The 17,473-nt window shown below is 42.0% G+C and overlaps 8 non-coding genes across 8 annotated transcripts; all 8 read right to left on the reverse strand.

Annotated features, from left to right (window-relative positions):
* Positions 1-2,003: 2,003 nt before the first annotated feature.
* On the reverse strand, positions 2,004-2,122 carry LOC126357084 (U5 spliceosomal RNA). The gene has a single exon (XR_007566071.1). It is a non-coding gene; the product is annotated as a U5 spliceosomal RNA (small nuclear RNA).
* A 936-nt stretch (positions 2,123-3,058) lies between these two features.
* Positions 3,059-3,265, reverse strand: LOC126356884 (small nucleolar RNA U3). The gene has a single exon (XR_007565896.1). It is a non-coding gene; the product is annotated as a small nucleolar RNA U3 (small nucleolar RNA).
* Positions 3,266-6,258: 2,993 nt separating this feature from the next.
* LOC126356985 (small nucleolar RNA U3) lies at positions 6,259-6,465 on the reverse strand. The gene has a single exon (XR_007565984.1). It is a non-coding gene; the product is annotated as a small nucleolar RNA U3 (small nucleolar RNA).
* Positions 6,466-9,034: 2,569 nt separating this feature from the next.
* Positions 9,035-9,153, reverse strand: LOC126357085 (U5 spliceosomal RNA). Its single transcript, XR_007566072.1, has one exon. It is a non-coding gene; the product is annotated as a U5 spliceosomal RNA (small nuclear RNA).
* Positions 9,154-10,089: 936 nt separating this feature from the next.
* Positions 10,090-10,296, reverse strand: LOC126356885 (small nucleolar RNA U3). The gene has a single exon (XR_007565897.1). It is a non-coding gene; the product is annotated as a small nucleolar RNA U3 (small nucleolar RNA).
* Positions 10,297-13,289: 2,993 nt separating this feature from the next.
* Positions 13,290-13,496, reverse strand: LOC126356986 (small nucleolar RNA U3). Its single transcript, XR_007565985.1, has one exon. It is a non-coding gene; the product is annotated as a small nucleolar RNA U3 (small nucleolar RNA).
* Positions 13,497-16,067: 2,571 nt separating this feature from the next.
* On the reverse strand, positions 16,068-16,186 carry LOC126357086 (U5 spliceosomal RNA). The gene has a single exon (XR_007566073.1). It is a non-coding gene; the product is annotated as a U5 spliceosomal RNA (small nuclear RNA).
* A 936-nt stretch (positions 16,187-17,122) lies between these two features.
* On the reverse strand, positions 17,123-17,329 carry LOC126356887 (small nucleolar RNA U3). Its single transcript, XR_007565898.1, has one exon. It is a non-coding gene; the product is annotated as a small nucleolar RNA U3 (small nucleolar RNA).
* Between the last annotated feature and the right edge of the window lie 144 nt (positions 17,330-17,473).

The raw sequence follows: 17,473 nt of genomic DNA on the forward strand, positions 1-17,473 counted from the left end.
CTGTATCTCTTTTCGCCTACCACGAGTATTGCTTTTCCTCACATGGCAATTATGAAAACACCCACAGCTAAACAAACACTTCCATTCAGCATCACGTCCATACTATCAGTCATACACCAGTAATTTCACAGCTACTTGCTCCACTAATACATTTCTTAATGTTACTGTTAAACAGATGAAGAATCAAAGTATACAACAAGTCTCTATGAACATCACTGTCAGGACATTATACGCATACCATGCCCATCTTTATGCTTCAACTATGATGGCCCATGTGCTATGAATAAAGAAATTTCTCATCAAATATCAAATAATTTTACAACTATATAACTACTCCGACTAGCCCCTTACTAAAACTCTAGATGTTTAGCAATCCCGCCATCAATCTCAGAATAATCGCAAGCAGTGCTTTCATCCCATGAGCACTTCTTTGCAAACAAAACCACAAAACTACTTTTTATACTAGCTTCCTTGTCACAGTGAACAGGGAACTAATGCTAGTGCCCCAGTTTACTCAAAAACTTTTTCGCTTGCAACATATAAACAGCCAACTTGAACCTCTGGGATTTTCAAACACACACAGAAAACTTAATTCCACAGAAATTTAGGAGTAACAGTGGTTGCCTGACATTTTCATACATACTCAAATAGCTACTTCTATGCACTTCACACAATGTTCTCATCATGTTCCACCAGAGAACACAGTTATCACTATGAACGGATTCTGGTAAAAGAGCCTTCAAACCACAAACAGCCTGATCAAAGTGATTATCTCCACATCCTCTGCCAATATCATGTCACTCTATACCTGAGGAGGGAAACTACAATGCAGGGGAAGGAGCTTCGTTGTGAGCACTGTCCTGGTATTTCATCATTAACTCTTCTCAAGCCAAGTATGCACCACCTCTGTGTATGGCTGGGTCAATCAAAAAAGACAAGCAGCATCAACAACTCACAGGACACTATGAACATTTTTACCATTATCTGCACCACCTTCCACTGATTTACTGAAGAAGAAACTGCAAAGTCTGGCCAATTTTGTACACCAGTAATCTTGAAAACATTGGAGTCAACAGCAGATACATAGTTTCCAAGACTGTACCTAGGAACAACCCTTCAATTTCAAGATTTACATCTCACTGAGGCACATCACATCATACCCAAACTACACCTAGCAGGAAATTGCTACTCTATTCATTTCCAGCTATCTATGTCATATTCAACAAATGTCTCCCTCCCACCTACATCTTCTACAAAACTGAGTACATTGTTATGAACAAACAACCAATGCCATATTATGGCAACAATCCAGTGCCACTATTATCCACTCTCTTGAAAACAATTGAAATACTCATCCTGACCAACTATCCACCATCTTCAACCCAAATCTCACTCACACCATACCCACAAATCACAAACTTGTGCAGTAAAAATAATTTTGGGTTTCAAAACTCAATCTACTAATCACATACCAGTATTACTTACAACGCCTATCATTCATCATTCACTTCCAAATATCAGCTTATATGCTGTTGTGCAATTAAAGTGCAAATAAACACTAAACCATATAGCACTGAGGTATAGAAAGCGTTCACCAAGAGTTTCCACAATTATGCCTCTTGTGCCTCACACACACACAAATGTAACAACTCTTCACAATACAAAGCATTCACCTTCACCTCTGCACAATATTGCCTGCCATACATTATCGCAAGCACCACTCACATTACAATTCCTTTATGCTATTTCCAGATTAGTCTCCTGCCATTTATACAACTCAGACATTAAATAGCTCTCTTTCTCTTTACACTATCGTCTAACACACTGCACGCCATTTCAGGGCAAATGTACTTGTTTCATTATACTGCGACATGGCCTGTTACAATTTCAAATCAAGCAAAAACATCTACCTGATCCAACGTGCTCCGCTACTCCACACAACACAATCTACCTCTTCCTATTTACGCACATTATTGCTTACATTACGTTTTACTTGTGATTGTGGCTCAGCAATAGCCGAGCACTACGAAAAATACATTACAGACTCATTTAATGTTCCCCTCCACGGAAATCTTTAGTAAAAGGCGAAAGATTTATTCGATTTGAAGGGAAACCAGAGTGCCGATCAACGCACTCACTTCCATACTTATGGCTGCTTCTCTAGTACTTCTGCGCGAGAACGCGGAAAATTCTTTCCCTCTTGTCCACTTCTCTACCGTCAACAGACTTCCAGTGTTATGCAAGCACAAACCGCAAAACTAACTGCCAACGCTGAAATACGTGTCTGCCAAATGAGGTCGCTATTACTCTTTACATAACTATTTTCATCATTTCTGTCACCATCCAAGCTGCTTCATTACCTCACCTGCCGCCAGATGGCAGCACGCCTAATTCCTGTCGGCGACCCACCGTTTGACATACAACGTTCGGCACACAACTGCCCGCAGTGCTCTGCATCTAACACTAATCTCTCTCCTCCCCACCACACTCGTTCACTGAAAAAACTGACAACTAGATAGTTCTTTGTACGCGAAACTAGGCCACATCAGACGCAACGTGTATGTAGATGTGTAGTGCAAGGGAAATATCCCCTGCTCCCACACAACTAATACTAGCTGACAACAGAAACAAAATTTCTGTCGATAGTATTTGAACCAGTCTTATTCATTTGCGAAATTCATGCATTCCTTCTTGCTGGTAACAGTGCCTTGCAAATCACTCAATTCATGTTTTCTAGCCAAACGTGCTGCTCCTGATTGTTTCGTACATCATGCATTAGTGGTCATTATCAAGACTGTGTTGTGTGTCAGCTTTTTATGGTCATCAATTGCACTCTGCTTGTGCTGCTCACTCATTCTTGTAACTCAAAGTACGTCGTTGTCATCCAATCCTAGCACTTGCAGCAGGACAAATCAACTGGCTCGTCACCGTGCCACTCGGGAAACTTCCGCAAGGCTTTCATGACATGTCGCAATCAAAGTCCTTCCACAACATTTCTGCAACGCGGCGGGTCACGATACCGAAAGTATGACTTATGCTTCTGATCTATAATAAAACCACCACTCGGAAAGCGCTACTCCCTTCCCACATCCCTCAGAATGTGGTGAACGATCATCGATTACAACCAAGATGCAATGAATCTCGGTCGCATGCCTCACGCTCAGGGACAGTGCTACCACTCATCATCGTGGTTGCGTCTACTCCAGCTTTGAACTAGAGAGAGTTGAAGACATACTACAGAAATGATCCTGTGAAGTATGATCTTGCTTGCAAGCTATCACCGCTCGCTACTTATGCCACGAGACCGTCAACACGCCCTACGAGAATACGACACACTCTTCACATTCGCGATTTACTTATCGAAGAATTACTTAAGCTCGGACATTCTGCAAAGAACCTAGTTCTACTCCTATTTGGCCGCCATGATCTAACCTTTCCTCACTCAACTATTCTGTGCGCTACCAGTGCTTTTTGCATCCGAAATCAGAGACCATTGCCTCAGGCGAGACTGTATGTAAACACCGCTTGCAGCTCCGGCCGCTAGATGGGGGCCTGGGGCACATACAGTAGCATTCTATGGCGCAAGCAGACATGCCAAATAGTCACTGAAAGAGAAACACACAAGAGGGCAGTCATAGGACACTTGTGCTTTCTTTAAAACCGCCTCTCTCTTCGAAAATTTTCGCACCGCAATAGCGTATTCACCTCGCCCTAACAGTGCCAACTCTTGTCGATATTTGGCCACTTCCTCTTTCGTTTCACCTTGCGTCTTACTTGATACCCCGCCCAACAGCTGCTGATACACGCTACACGCAATTAATGTGTTTCTCTCTGTATCTCTTTTCGCCTACCACGAGTATTGCTTTTCCTCACATGGCAATTATGAAAACACCCACAGCTAAACAAACACTTCCATTCAGCATCACGTCCATACTATCAGTCATACACCAGTAATTTCACAGCTACTTGCTCCACTAATACATTTCTTAATGTTACTGTTAAACAGATGAAGAATCAAAGTATACAACAAGTCTCTATGAACATCACTGTCAGGACATTATACGCATACCATGCCCATCTTTATGCTTCAACTATGATGGCCCATGTGCTATGAATAAAGAAATTTCTCATCAAATATCAAATAATTTTACAACTATATAACTACTCCGACTAGCCCCTTACTAAAACTCTAGATGTTTAGCAATCCCGCCATCAATCTCAGAATAATCGCAAGCAGTGCTTTCATCCCATGAGCACTTCTTTGCAAACAAAACCACAAAACTACTTTTTATACTAGCTTCCTTGTCACAGTGAACAGGGAACTAATGCTAGTGCCCCAGTTTACTCAAAAACTTTTTCGCTTGCAACATATAAACAGCCAACTTGAACCTCTGGGATTTTCAAACACACACAGAAAACTTAATTCCACAGAAATTTAGGAGTAACAGTGGTTGCCTGACATTTTCATACATACTCAAATAGCTACTTCTATGCACTTCACACAATGTTCTCATCATGTTCCACCAGAGAACACAGTTATCACTATGAACGGATTCTGGTAAAAGAGCCTTCAAACCACAAACAGCCTGATCAAAGTGATTATCTCCACATCCTCTGCCAATATCATGTCACTCTATACCTGAGGAGGGAAACTACAATGCAGGGGAAGGAGCTTCGTTGTGAGCACTGTCCTGGTATTTCATCATTAACTCTTCTCAAGCCAAGTATGCACCACCTCTGTGTATGGCTGGGTCAATCAAAAAAGACAAGCAGCATCAACAACTCACAGGACACTATGAACATTTTTACCATTATCTGCACCACCTTCCACTGATTTACTGAAGAAGAAACTGCAAAGTCTGGCCAATTTTGTACACCAGTAATCTTGAAAACATTGGAGTCAACAGCAGATACATAGTTTCCAAGACTGTACCTAGGAACAACCCTTCAATTTCAAGATTTACATCTCACTGAGGCACATCACATCATACCCAAACTACACCTAGCAGGAAATTGCTACTCTATTCATTTCCAGCTATCTATGTCATATTCAACAAATGTCTCCCTCCCACCTACATCTTCTACAAAACTGAGTACATTGTTATGAACAAACAACCAATGCCATATTATGGCAACAATCCAGTGCCACTATTATCCACTCTCTTGAAAACAATTGAAATACTCATCCTGACCAACTATCCACCATCTTCAACCCAAATCTCACTCACACCATACCCACAAATCACAAACTTGTGCAGTAAAAATAATTTTGGGTTTCAAAACTCAATCTACTAATCACATACCAGTATTACTTACAACGCCTATCATTCATCATTCACTTCCAAATATCAGCTTATATGCTGTTGTGCAATTAAAGTGCAAATAAACACTAAACCATATAGCACTGAGGTATAGAAAGCGTTCACCAAGAGTTTCCACAATTATGCCTCTTGTGCCTCACACACACACAAATGTAACAACTCTTCACAATACAAAGCATTCACCTTCACCTCTGCACAATATTGCCTGCCATACATTATCGCAAGCACCACTCACATTACAATTCCTTTATGCTATTTCCAGATTAGTCTCCTGCCATTTATACAACTCAGACATTAAATAGCTCTCTTTCTCTTTACACTATCGTCTAACACACTGCACGCCATTTCTCTCTCCTCCCCACCACACTCGTTCACTGAAAAAACTGACAACTAGATAGTTCTTTGTACGCGAAACTAGGCCACATCAGACGCAACGTGTATGTAGATGTGTAGTGCAAGGGAAATATCCCCTGCTCCCACACAACTAATACTAGCTGACAACAGAAACAAAATTTCTGTCGATAGTATTTGAACCAGTCTTATTCATTTGCGAATTTCATGCATTCCTTCTTGCTGGTAACAGTGCCTTGCAAATCACTCAATTCATGTTTTCTAGCCAAACGTGCTGCTCCTGATTGTTTCGTACATCATGCATTAGTGGTCATTATCAAGACTGTGTTGTGTGTCAGCTTTTTATGGTCATCAATTGCACTCTGCTTGTGCTGCTCACTCATTCTTGTAACTCAAAGTACGTCGTTGTCATCCAATCCTAGCACTTGCAGCAGGACAAATCAACTGGCTCGTCACCGTGCCACTCGGGAAACTTCCGCAAGGCTTTCATGACATGTCGCAATCAAAGTCCTTCCACAACATTTCTGCAACGCGGCGGGTCACGATACCGAAAGTATGACTTATGCTTCTGATCTATAATAAAACCACCACTCGAAAAGCGCTACTCCCTTCCCACATCCCTCAGAATGTGGTGAACGATCATCGATTACAACCAAGATGCAATGAATCTCGGTCGCATGCCTCACGCTCAGGGACAGTGCTACCACTCATCATCGTGGTTGCGTCTACTCCAGCTTTGAACTAGAGAGAGTTGAAGACATACTACAGAAATGATCCTGTGAAGTATGATCTTGCTTGCAAGCTATCACCGCTCGCTACTTATGCCACGAGACCGTCAACACGCCCTACGAGAATACGACACACTCTTCACATTCGCGATTTACTTATCGAAGAATTACTTAAGCTCGGACATTCTGCAAAGAACCTAGTTCTACTCCTATTTGGCCGCCATGATCTAACCTTTCCTCACTCAACTATTCTGTGCGCTACCAGTGCTTTTTGCATCCGAAATCAGAGACCATTGCCTCAGGCGAGACTGTATGTAAACACCGCTTGCAGCTCCGGCCGCTAGATGGGGGCCTGGGGCACATACAGTAGCATTCTATGGCGCAAGCAGACATGCCAAATAGTCACTGAAAGAGAAACACACAAGAGGGCAGTCATAGGACACTTGTGCTTTCTTTAAAACCGCCTCTCTCTTCGAAAATTTTCGCACCGCAATAGCGTATTCACCTCGCCCTAACAGTGCCAACTCTTGTCGATATTTGGCCACTTCCTCTTTCGTTTCACCTTGCGTCTTACTTGATACCCCGCCCAACAGCTGCTGATACACGCTACACGCAATTAATGTGTTTCTCTCTGTATCTCTTTTCGCCTACCACGAGTATTGCTTTTCCTCACATGGCAATTATGAAAACACCCACAGCTAAACAAACACTTCCATTCAGCATCACGTCCATACTATCAGTCATACACCAGTAATTTCACAGCTACTTGCTCCACTAATACATTTCTTAATGTTACTGTTAAACAGATGAAGAATCAAAGTATACAACAAGTCTCTATGAACATCACTGTCAGGACATTATACGCATACCATGCCCATCTTTATGCTTCAACTATGATGGCCCATGTGCTATGAATAAAGAAATTTCTCATCAAATATCAAATAATTTTACAACTATATAACTACTCCGACTAGCCCCTTACTAAAACTCTAGATGTTTAGCAATCCCGCCATCAATCTCAGAATAATCGCAAGCAGTGCTTTCATCCCATGAGCACTTCTTTGCAAACAAAACCACAAAACTACTTTTTATACTAGCTTCCTTGTCACAGTGAACAGGGAACTAATGCTAGTGCCCCAGTTTACTCAAAAACTTTTTCGCTTGCAACATATAAACAGCCAACTTGAACCTCTGGGATTTTCAAACACACACAGAAAACTTAATTCCACAGAAATTTAGGAGTAACAGTGGTTGCCTGACATTTTCATACATACTCAAATAGCTACTTCTATGCACTTCACACAATGTTCTCATCATGTTCCACCAGAGAACACAGTTATCACTATGAACGGATTCTGGTAAAAGAGCCTTCAAACCACAAACAGCCTGATCAAAGTGATTATCTCCACATCCTCTGCCAATATCATGTCACTCTATACCTGAGGAGGGAAACTACAATGCAGGGGAAGGAGCTTCGTTGTGAGCACTGTCCTGGTATTTCATCATTAACTCTTCTCAAGCCAAGTATGCACCACCTCTGTGTATGGCTGGGTCAATCAAAAAAGACAAGCAGCATCAACAACTCACAGGACACTATGAACATTTTTACCATTATCTGCACCACCTTCCACTGATTTACTGAAGAAGAAACTGCAAAGTCTGGCCAATTTTGTACACCAGTAATCTTGAAAACATTGGAGTCAACAGCAGATACATAGTTTCCAAGACTGTACCTAGGAACAACCCTTCAATTTCAAGATTTACATCTCACTGAGGCACATCACATCATACCCAAACTACACCTAGCAGGAAATTGCTACTCTATTCATTTCCAGCTATCTATGTCATATTCAACAAATGTCTCCCTCCCACCTACATCTTCTACAAAACTGAGTACATTGTTATGAACAAACAACCAATGCCATATTATGGCAACAATCCAGTGCCACTATTATCCACTCTCTTGAAAACAATTGAAATACTCATCCTGACCAACTATCCACCATCTTCAACCCAAATCTCACTCACACCATACCCACAAATCACAAACTTGTGCAGTAAAAATAATTTTGGGTTTCAAAACTCAATCTACTAATCACATACCAGTATTACTTACAACGCCTATCATTCATCATTCACTTCCAAATATCAGCTTATATGCTGTTATGCAATTAAAGTGCAAATAAACACTAAACCATATAGCACTGAGGTATAGAAAGCGTTCACCAAGAGTTTCCACAATTATGCCTCTTGTGCCTCACACACACACAAATGTAACAACTCTTCACAATACAAAGCATTCACCTTCACCTCTGCACAATATTGCCTGCCATACATTATCGCAAGCACCACTCACATTACAATTCCTTTATGCTATTTCCAGATTAGTCTCCTGCCATTTATACAACTCAGACATTAAATAGCTCTCTTTCTCTTTACACTATCGTCTAACACACTGCACGCCATTTCAGGGCAAATGTACTTGTTTCATTATACTGCGACATGGCCTGTTACAATTTCAAATCAAGCAAAAACATCTACCTGATCCAACGTGCTCCGCTACTCCACACAACACAATCTACCTCTTCCTATTTACGCACATTATTGCTTACATTACGTTTTACTTGTGATTGTGGCTCAGCAATAGCCGAGCACTACGAAAAATACATTACAGACTCATTTAATGTTCCCCTCCACGGAAATCTTTAGTAAAAGGCGAAAGATTTATTCGATTTGAAGGGAAACCAGAGTGCCGATCAACGCACTCACTTCCATACTTATGGCTGCTTCTCTAGTACTTCTGCGCGAGAACGCGGAAAATTCTTTCCCTCTTGTCCACTTCTCTACCGTCAACAGACTTCCAGTGTTATGCAAGCACAAACCGCAAAACTAACTGCCAACGCTGAAATACGTGTCTGCCAAATGAGGTCGCTATTACTCTTTACATAACTATTTTCATCATTTCTGTCACCATCCAAGCTGCTTCATTACCTCACCTGCCGCCAGATGGCAGCACGCCTAATTCCTGTCGGCGACCCACCGTTTGACATACAACGTTCGGCACACAACTGCCCGCAGTGCTCTGCATCTAACACTAATCTCTCTCCTCCCCACCACACTCGTTCACTGAAAAAACTGACAACTAGATAGTTCTTTGTACGCGAAACTAGGCCACATCAGACGCAACGTGTATGTAGATGTGTAGTGCAAGGGAAATATCCCCTGCTCCCACACAACTAATACTAGCTGACAACAGAAACAAAATTTCTGTCGATAGTATTTGAACCAGTCTTATTCATTTGCGAAATTCATGCATTCCTTCTTGCTGGTAACAGTGCCTTGCAAATCACTCAATTCATGTTTTCTAGCCAAACGTGCTGCTCCTGATTGTTTCGTACATCATGCATTAGTGGTCATTATCAAGACTGTGTTGTGTGTCAGCTTTTTATGGTCATCAATTGCACTCTGCTTGTGCTGCTCACTCATTCTTGTAACTCAAAGTACGTCGTTGTCATCCAATCCTAGCACTTGCAGCAGGACAAATCAACTGGCTCGTCACCGTGCCACTCGGGAAACTTCCGCAAGGCTTTCATGACATGTCGCAATCAAAGTCCTTCCACAACATTTCTGCAACGCGGCGGGTCACGATACCGAAAGTATGACTTATGCTTCTGATCTATAATAAAACCACCACTCGGAAAGCGCTACTCCCTTCCCACATCCCTCAGAATGTGGTGAACGATCATCGATTACAACCAAGATGCAATGAATCTCGGTCGCATGCCTCACGCTCAGGGACAGTGCTACCACTCATCATCGTGGTTGCGTCTACTCCAGCTTTGAACTAGAGAGAGTTGAAGACATACTACAGAAATGATCCTGTGAAGTATGATCTTGCTTGCAAGCTATCACCGCTCGCTACTTATGCCACGATACCGTCAACACGCCCTACGAGAATACGACACACTCTTCACATTCGCGATTTACTTATCGAAGAATTACTTAAGCTCGGACATTCTGCAAAGAACCTAGTTCTACTCCTATTTGGCCGCCATGATCTAACCTTTCCTCACTCAACTATTCTGTGCGCTACCAGTGCTTTTTGCATCCGAAATCAGAGACCATTGCCTCAGGCGAGACTGTATGTAAACACCGCTTGCAGCTCCGGCCGCTAGATGGGGGCCTGGGGCACATACAGTAGCATTCTATGGCGCAAGCAGACATGCCAAATAGTCACTGAAAGAGAAACACACAAGAGGGCAGTCATAGGACACTTGTGCTTTCTTTAAAACCGCCTCTCTCTTCGAAAATTTTCGCACCGCAATAGCGTATTCACCTCGCCCTAACAGTGCCAACTCTTGTCGATATTTGGCCACTTCCTCTTTCGTTTCACCTTGCGTCTTACTTGATACCCCGCCCAACAGCTGCTGATACACGCTACACGCAATTAATGTGTTTCTCTCTGTATCTCTTTTCGCCTACCACGAGTATTGCTTTTCCTCACATGGCAATTATGAAAACACCCACAGCTAAACAAACACTTCCATTCAGCATCACGTCCATACTATCAGTCATACACCAGTAATTTCACAGCTACTTGCTCCACTAATACATTTCTTAATGTTACTGTTAAACAGATGAAGAATCAAAGTATACAACAAGTCTCTATGAACATCACTGTCAGGACATTATACGCATACCATGCCCATCTTTATGCTTCAACTATGATGGCCCATGTGCTATGAATAAAGAAATTTCTCATCAAATATCAAATAATTTTACAACTATATAACTACTCCGACTAGCCCCTTACTAAAACTCTAGATGTTTAGCAATCCCGCCATCAATCTCAGAATAATCGCAAGCAGTGCTTTCATCCCATGAGCACTTCTTTGCAAACAAAACCACAAAACTACTTTTTATACTAGCTTCCTTGTCACAGTGAACAGGGAACTAATGCTAGTGCCCCAGTTTACTCAAAAACTTTTTCGCTTGCAACATATAAACAGCCAACTTGAACCTCTGGGATTTTCAAACACACACAGAAAACTTAATTCCACAGAAATTTAGGAGTAACAGTGGTTGCCTGACATTTTCATACATACTCAAATAGCTACTTCTATGCACTTCACACAATGTTCTCATCATGTTCCACCAGAGAACACAGTTATCACTATGAACGGATTCTGGTAAAAGAGCCTTCAAACCACAAACAGCCTGATCAAAGTGATTATCTCCACATCCTCTGCCAATATCATGTCACTCTATACCTGAGGAGGGAAACTACAATGCAGGGGAAGGAGCTTCGTTGTGAGCACTGTCCTGGTATTTCATCATTAACTCTTCTCAAGCCAAGTATGCACCACCTCTGTGTATGGCTGGGTCAATCAAAAAAGACAAGCAGCATCAACAACTCACAGGACACTATGAACATTTTTACCATTATCTGCACCACCTTCCACTGATTTACTGAAGAAGAAACTGCAAAGTCTGGCCAATTTTGTACACCAGTAATCTTGAAAACATTGGAGTCAACAGCAGATACATAGTTTCCAAGACTGTACCTAGGAACAACCCTTCAATTTCAAGATTTACATCTCACTGAGGCACATCACATCATACCCAAACTACACCTAGCAGGAAATTGCTACTCTATTCATTTCCAGCTATCTATGTCATATTCAACAAATGTCTCCCTCCCACCTACATCTTCTACAAAACTGAGTACATTGTTATGAACAAACAACCAATGCCATATTATGGCAACAATCCAGTGCCACTATTATCCACTCTCTTGAAAACAATTGAAATACTCATCCTGACCAACTATCCACCATCTTCAACCCAAATCTCACTCACACCATACCCACAAATCACAAACTTGTGCAGTAAAAATAATTTTGGGTTTCAAAACTCAATCTACTAATCACATACCAGTATTACTTACAACGCCTATCATTCATCATTCACTTCCAAATATCAGCTTATATGCTGTTGTGCAATTAAAGTGCAAATAAACACTAAACCATATAGCACTGAGGTATAGAAAGCGTTCACCAAGAGTTTCCACAATTATGCCTCTTGTGCCTCACACACACACAAATGTAACAACTCTTCACAATACAAAGCATTCACCTTCACCTCTGCACAATATTGCCTGCCATACATTATCGCAAGCACCACTCACATTACAATTCCTTTATGCTATTTCCAGATTAGTCTCCTGCCATTTATACAACTCAGACATTAAATAGCTCTCTTTCTCTTTACACTATCGTCTAACACACTGCACGCCATTTCTCTCTCCTCCCCACCACACTCGTTCACTGAAAAAACTGACAACTAGATAGTTCTTTGTACGCGAAACTAGGCCACATCAGACGCAACGTGTATGTAGATGTGTAGTGCAAGGGAAATATCCCCTGCTCCCACACAACTAATACTAGCTGACAACAGAAACAAAATTTCTGTCGATAGTATTTGAACCAGTCTTATTCATTTGCGAATTTCATGCATTCCTTCTTGCTGGTAACAGTGCCTTGCAAATCACTCAATTCATGTTTTCTAGCCAAACGTGCTGCTCCTGATTGTTTCGTACATCATGCATTAGTGGTCATTATCAAGACTGTGTTGTGTGTCAGCTTTTTATGGTCATCAATTGCACTCTGCTTGTGCTGCTCACTCATTCTTGTAACTCAAAGTACGTCGTTGTCATCCAATCCTAGCACTTGCAGCAGGACAAATCAACTGGCTCGTCACCGTGCCACTCGGGAAACTTCCGCAAGGCTTTCATGACATGTCGCAATCAAAGTCCTTCCACAACATTTCTGCAACGCGGCGGGTCACGATACCGAAAGTATGACTTATGCTTCTGATCTATAATAAAACCACCACTCGAAAAGCGCTACTCCCTTCCCACATCCCTCAGAATGTGGTGAACGATCATCGATTACAACCAAGATGCAATGAATCTCGGTCGCATGCCTCACGCTCAGGGACAGTGCTACCACTCATCATCGTGGTTGCGTCTACTCCAGCTTTGAACTAGAGAGAGTTGAAGACATACTACAGAAATGATCCTGTGAAGTATGATCTTGCTTGCAAGCTATCACCGCTCGCTACTTATGCCACGAGACCGTCAACACGCCCTACGAGAATACGACACACTCTTCACATTCGCGATTTACTTATCGAAGAATTACTTAAGCTCGGACATTCTGCAAAGAACCTAGTTCTACTCCTATTTGGCCGCCATGATCTAACCTTTCCTCACTCAACTATTCTGTGCGCTACCAGTGCTTTTTGCATCCGAAATCAGAGACCATTGCCTCAGGCGAGACTGTATGTAAACACCGCTTGCAGCTCCGGCCGCTAGATGGGGGCCTGGGGCACATACAGTAGCATTCTATGGCGCAAGCAGACATGCCAAATAGTCACTGAAAGAGAAACACACAAGAGGGCAGTCATAGGACACTTGTGCTTTCTTTAAAACCGCCTCTCTCTTCGAAAATTTTCGCACCGCAATAGCGTATTCACCTCGCCCTAACAGTGCCAACTCTTGTCGATATTTGGCCACTTCCTCTTTCGTTTCACCTTGCGTCTTACTTGATACCCCGCCCAACAGCTGCTGATACACGCTACACGCAATTAATGTGTTTCTCTCTGTATCTCTTTTCGCCTACCACGAGTATTGCTTTTCCTCACATGGCAATTATGAAAACACCCACAGCTAAACAAACACTTCCATTCAGCATCACGTCCATACTATCAGTCATACACCAGTAATTTCACAGCTACTTGCTCCACTAATACATTTCTTAATGTTACTGTTAAACAGATGAAGAATCAAAGTATACAACAAGTCTCTATGAACATCACTGTCAGGACATTATACGCATACCATGCCCATCTTTATGCTTCAACTATGATGGCCCATGTGCTATGAATAAAGAAATTTCTCATCAAATATCAAATAATTTTACAACTATATAACTACTCCGACTAGCCCCTTACTAAAACTCTAGATGTTTAGCAATCCCGCCATCAATCTCAGAATAATCGCAAGCAGTGCTTTCATCCCATGAGCACTTCTTTGCAAACAAAACCACAAAACTACTTTTTATACTAGCTTCCTTGTCACAGTGAACAGGGAACTAATGCTAGTGCCCCAGTTTACTCAAAAACTTTTTCGCTTGCAACATATAAACAGCCAACTTGAACCTCTGGGATTTTCAAACACACACAGAAAACTTAATTCCACAGAAATTTAGGAGTAACAGTGGTTGCCTGACATTTTCATACATACTCAAATAGCTACTTCTATGCACTTCACACAATGTTCTCATCATGTTCCACCAGAGAACACAGTTATCACTATGAACGGATTCTGGTAAAAGAGCCTTCAAACCACAAACAGCCTGATCAAAGTGATTATCTCCACATCCTCTGCCAATATCATGTCACTCTATACCTGAGGAGGGAAACTACAATGCAGGGGAAGGAGCTTCGTTGTGAGCACTGTCCTGGTATTTCATCATTAACTCTTCTCAAGCCAAGTATGCACCACCTCTGTGTATGGCTGGGTCAATCAAAAAAGACAAGCAGCATCAACAACTCACAGGACACTATGAACATTTTTACCATTATCTGCACCACCTTCCACTGATTTACTGAAGAAGAAACTGCAAAGTCTGGCCAATTTTGTACACCAGTAATCTTGAAAACATTGGAGTCAACAGCAGATACATAGTTTCCAAGACTGTACCTAGGAACAACCCTTCAATTTCAAGATTTACATCTCACTGAGGCACATCACATCATACCCAAACTACACCTAGCAGGAAATTGCTACTCTATTCATTTCCAGCTATCTATGTCATATTCAACAAATGTCTCCCTCCCACCTACATCTTCTACAAAACTGAGTACATTGTTATGAACAAACAACCAATGCCATATTATGGCAACAATCCAGTGCCACTATTATCCACTCTCTTGAAAACAATTGAAATACTCATCCTGACCAACTATCCACCATCTTCAACCCAAATCTCACTCACACCATACCCACAAATCACAAACTTGTGCAGTAAAAATAATTTTGGGTTTCAAAACTCAATCTACTAATCACATACCAGTATTACTTACAACGCCTATCATTCATCATTCACTTCCAAATATCAGCTTATATGCTGTTGTGCAATTAAAGTGCAAATAAACACTAAACCATATAGCACTGAGGTATAGAAAGCGTTCACCAAGAGTTTCCACAATTATGCCTCTTGTGCCTCACACACACACACAAATGTAACAACTCTTCACAATACAAAGCATTCACCTTCACCTCTGCACAATATTGCCTGCCATACATTATCGCAAGCACCACTCACATTACAATTCCTTTATGCTATTTCCAGATTAGTCTCCTGCCATTTATACAACTCAGACATTAAATAGCTCTCTTTCTCTTTACACTATCGTCTAACACACTGCACGCCATTTCAGGGCAAATGTACTTGTTTCATTATACTGCGACATGGCCTGTTACAATTTCAAATCAAGCAAAAACATCTACCTGATCCAACGTGCTCCGCTACTCCACACAACACAATCTACCTCTTCCTATTTACGCACATTATTGCTTACATTACGTTTTACTTGTGATTGTGGCTCAGCAATAGCCGAGCACTACGAAAAATACATTACAGACTCATTTAATGTTCCCCTCCACGGAAATCTTTAGTAAAAGGCGAAAGATTTATTCGATTTGAAGGGAAACCAGAGTGCCGATCAACGCACTCACTTCCATACTTATGGCTGCTTCTCTAGTACTTCTGCGCGAGAACGCGGAAAATTCTTTCCCTCTTGTCCACTTCTCTACCGTCAACAGACTTCCAGTGTTATGCAAGCACAAACCGCAAAACTAACTGCCAACGCTGAAATACGTGTCTGCCAAATGAGGTCGCTATTACTCTTTACATAACTATTTTCATCATTTCTGTCACCATCCAAGCTGCTTCATTACCTCACCTGCCGCCAGATGGCAGCACGCCTAATTCCTGTCGGCGACCCACCGTTTGACATACAACGTTCGGCACACAACTGCCCGCAGTGCTCTGCATCTAACACTAATCTCTCTCCTCCCCACCACACTCGTTCACTGAAAAAACTGACAACTAGATAGTTCTTTGTACGCGAAACTAGGCCACATCAGACGCAACGTGTATGTAGATGTGTAGTGCAAGGGAAATATCCCCTGCTCCCACACAACTAATACTAGCTGACAACAGAAACAAAATTTCTGTCGATAGTATTTGAACCAGTCTTATTCATTTGCGAAATTCATGCATTCCTTCTTGCTGGTAACAGTGCCTTGCAAATCACTCAATTCATGTTTTCTAGCCAAACGTGCTGCTCCTGATTGTTTCGTACATCATGCATTAGTGGTCATTATCAAGACTGTGTTGTGTGTCAGCTTTTTATGGTCATCAATTGCACTCTGCTTGTGCTGCTCACTCATTCTTGTAACTCAAAGTACGTCGTTGTCATCCAATCCTAGCACTTGCAGCAGGACAAATCAACTGGCTCGTCACCGTGCCACTCGGGAAACTTCCGCAAGGCTTTCATGACATGTCGCAATCAAAGTCCTTCCACAACATTTCTGCAACGCGGCGGGTCACGATACCGAAAGTATGACTTATGCTTCTGATCTATAATAAAACCACCACTCGGAAAGCGCTACTCCCTTCCCACATCCCTCAGAATGTGGTGAACGATCATCGATTACAACCAAGATGCAATGAATCTCGGTCGCATGCCTCACGCTCAGGGACAGTGCTACCACTCATCATCGTGGTTGCGTCTACTCCAGCTTTGAACTAGAGAGAGTTGAAGACATACTACAGAAATGATCCTGTGAAGTATGATCTTGCTTGCAAGCTATCACCGCTCGCTACTTATGCCACGAGACCGTCAACACGCCCTACGAGAATACGACACACTCTTCACATTCGCGATTTACTTATCGAAGAATTACTTAAGCTCGGACATTCTGCAAAGAACCTAGTTCTACTC

The sequence above is a fragment of the Schistocerca gregaria genome, chromosome 3 (genome assembly GCF_023897955.1).
Source record: "Schistocerca gregaria isolate iqSchGreg1 chromosome 3, iqSchGreg1.2, whole genome shotgun sequence".
Lineage (NCBI taxonomy): Eukaryota > Metazoa > Arthropoda > Insecta > Orthoptera > Acrididae > Schistocerca > Schistocerca gregaria.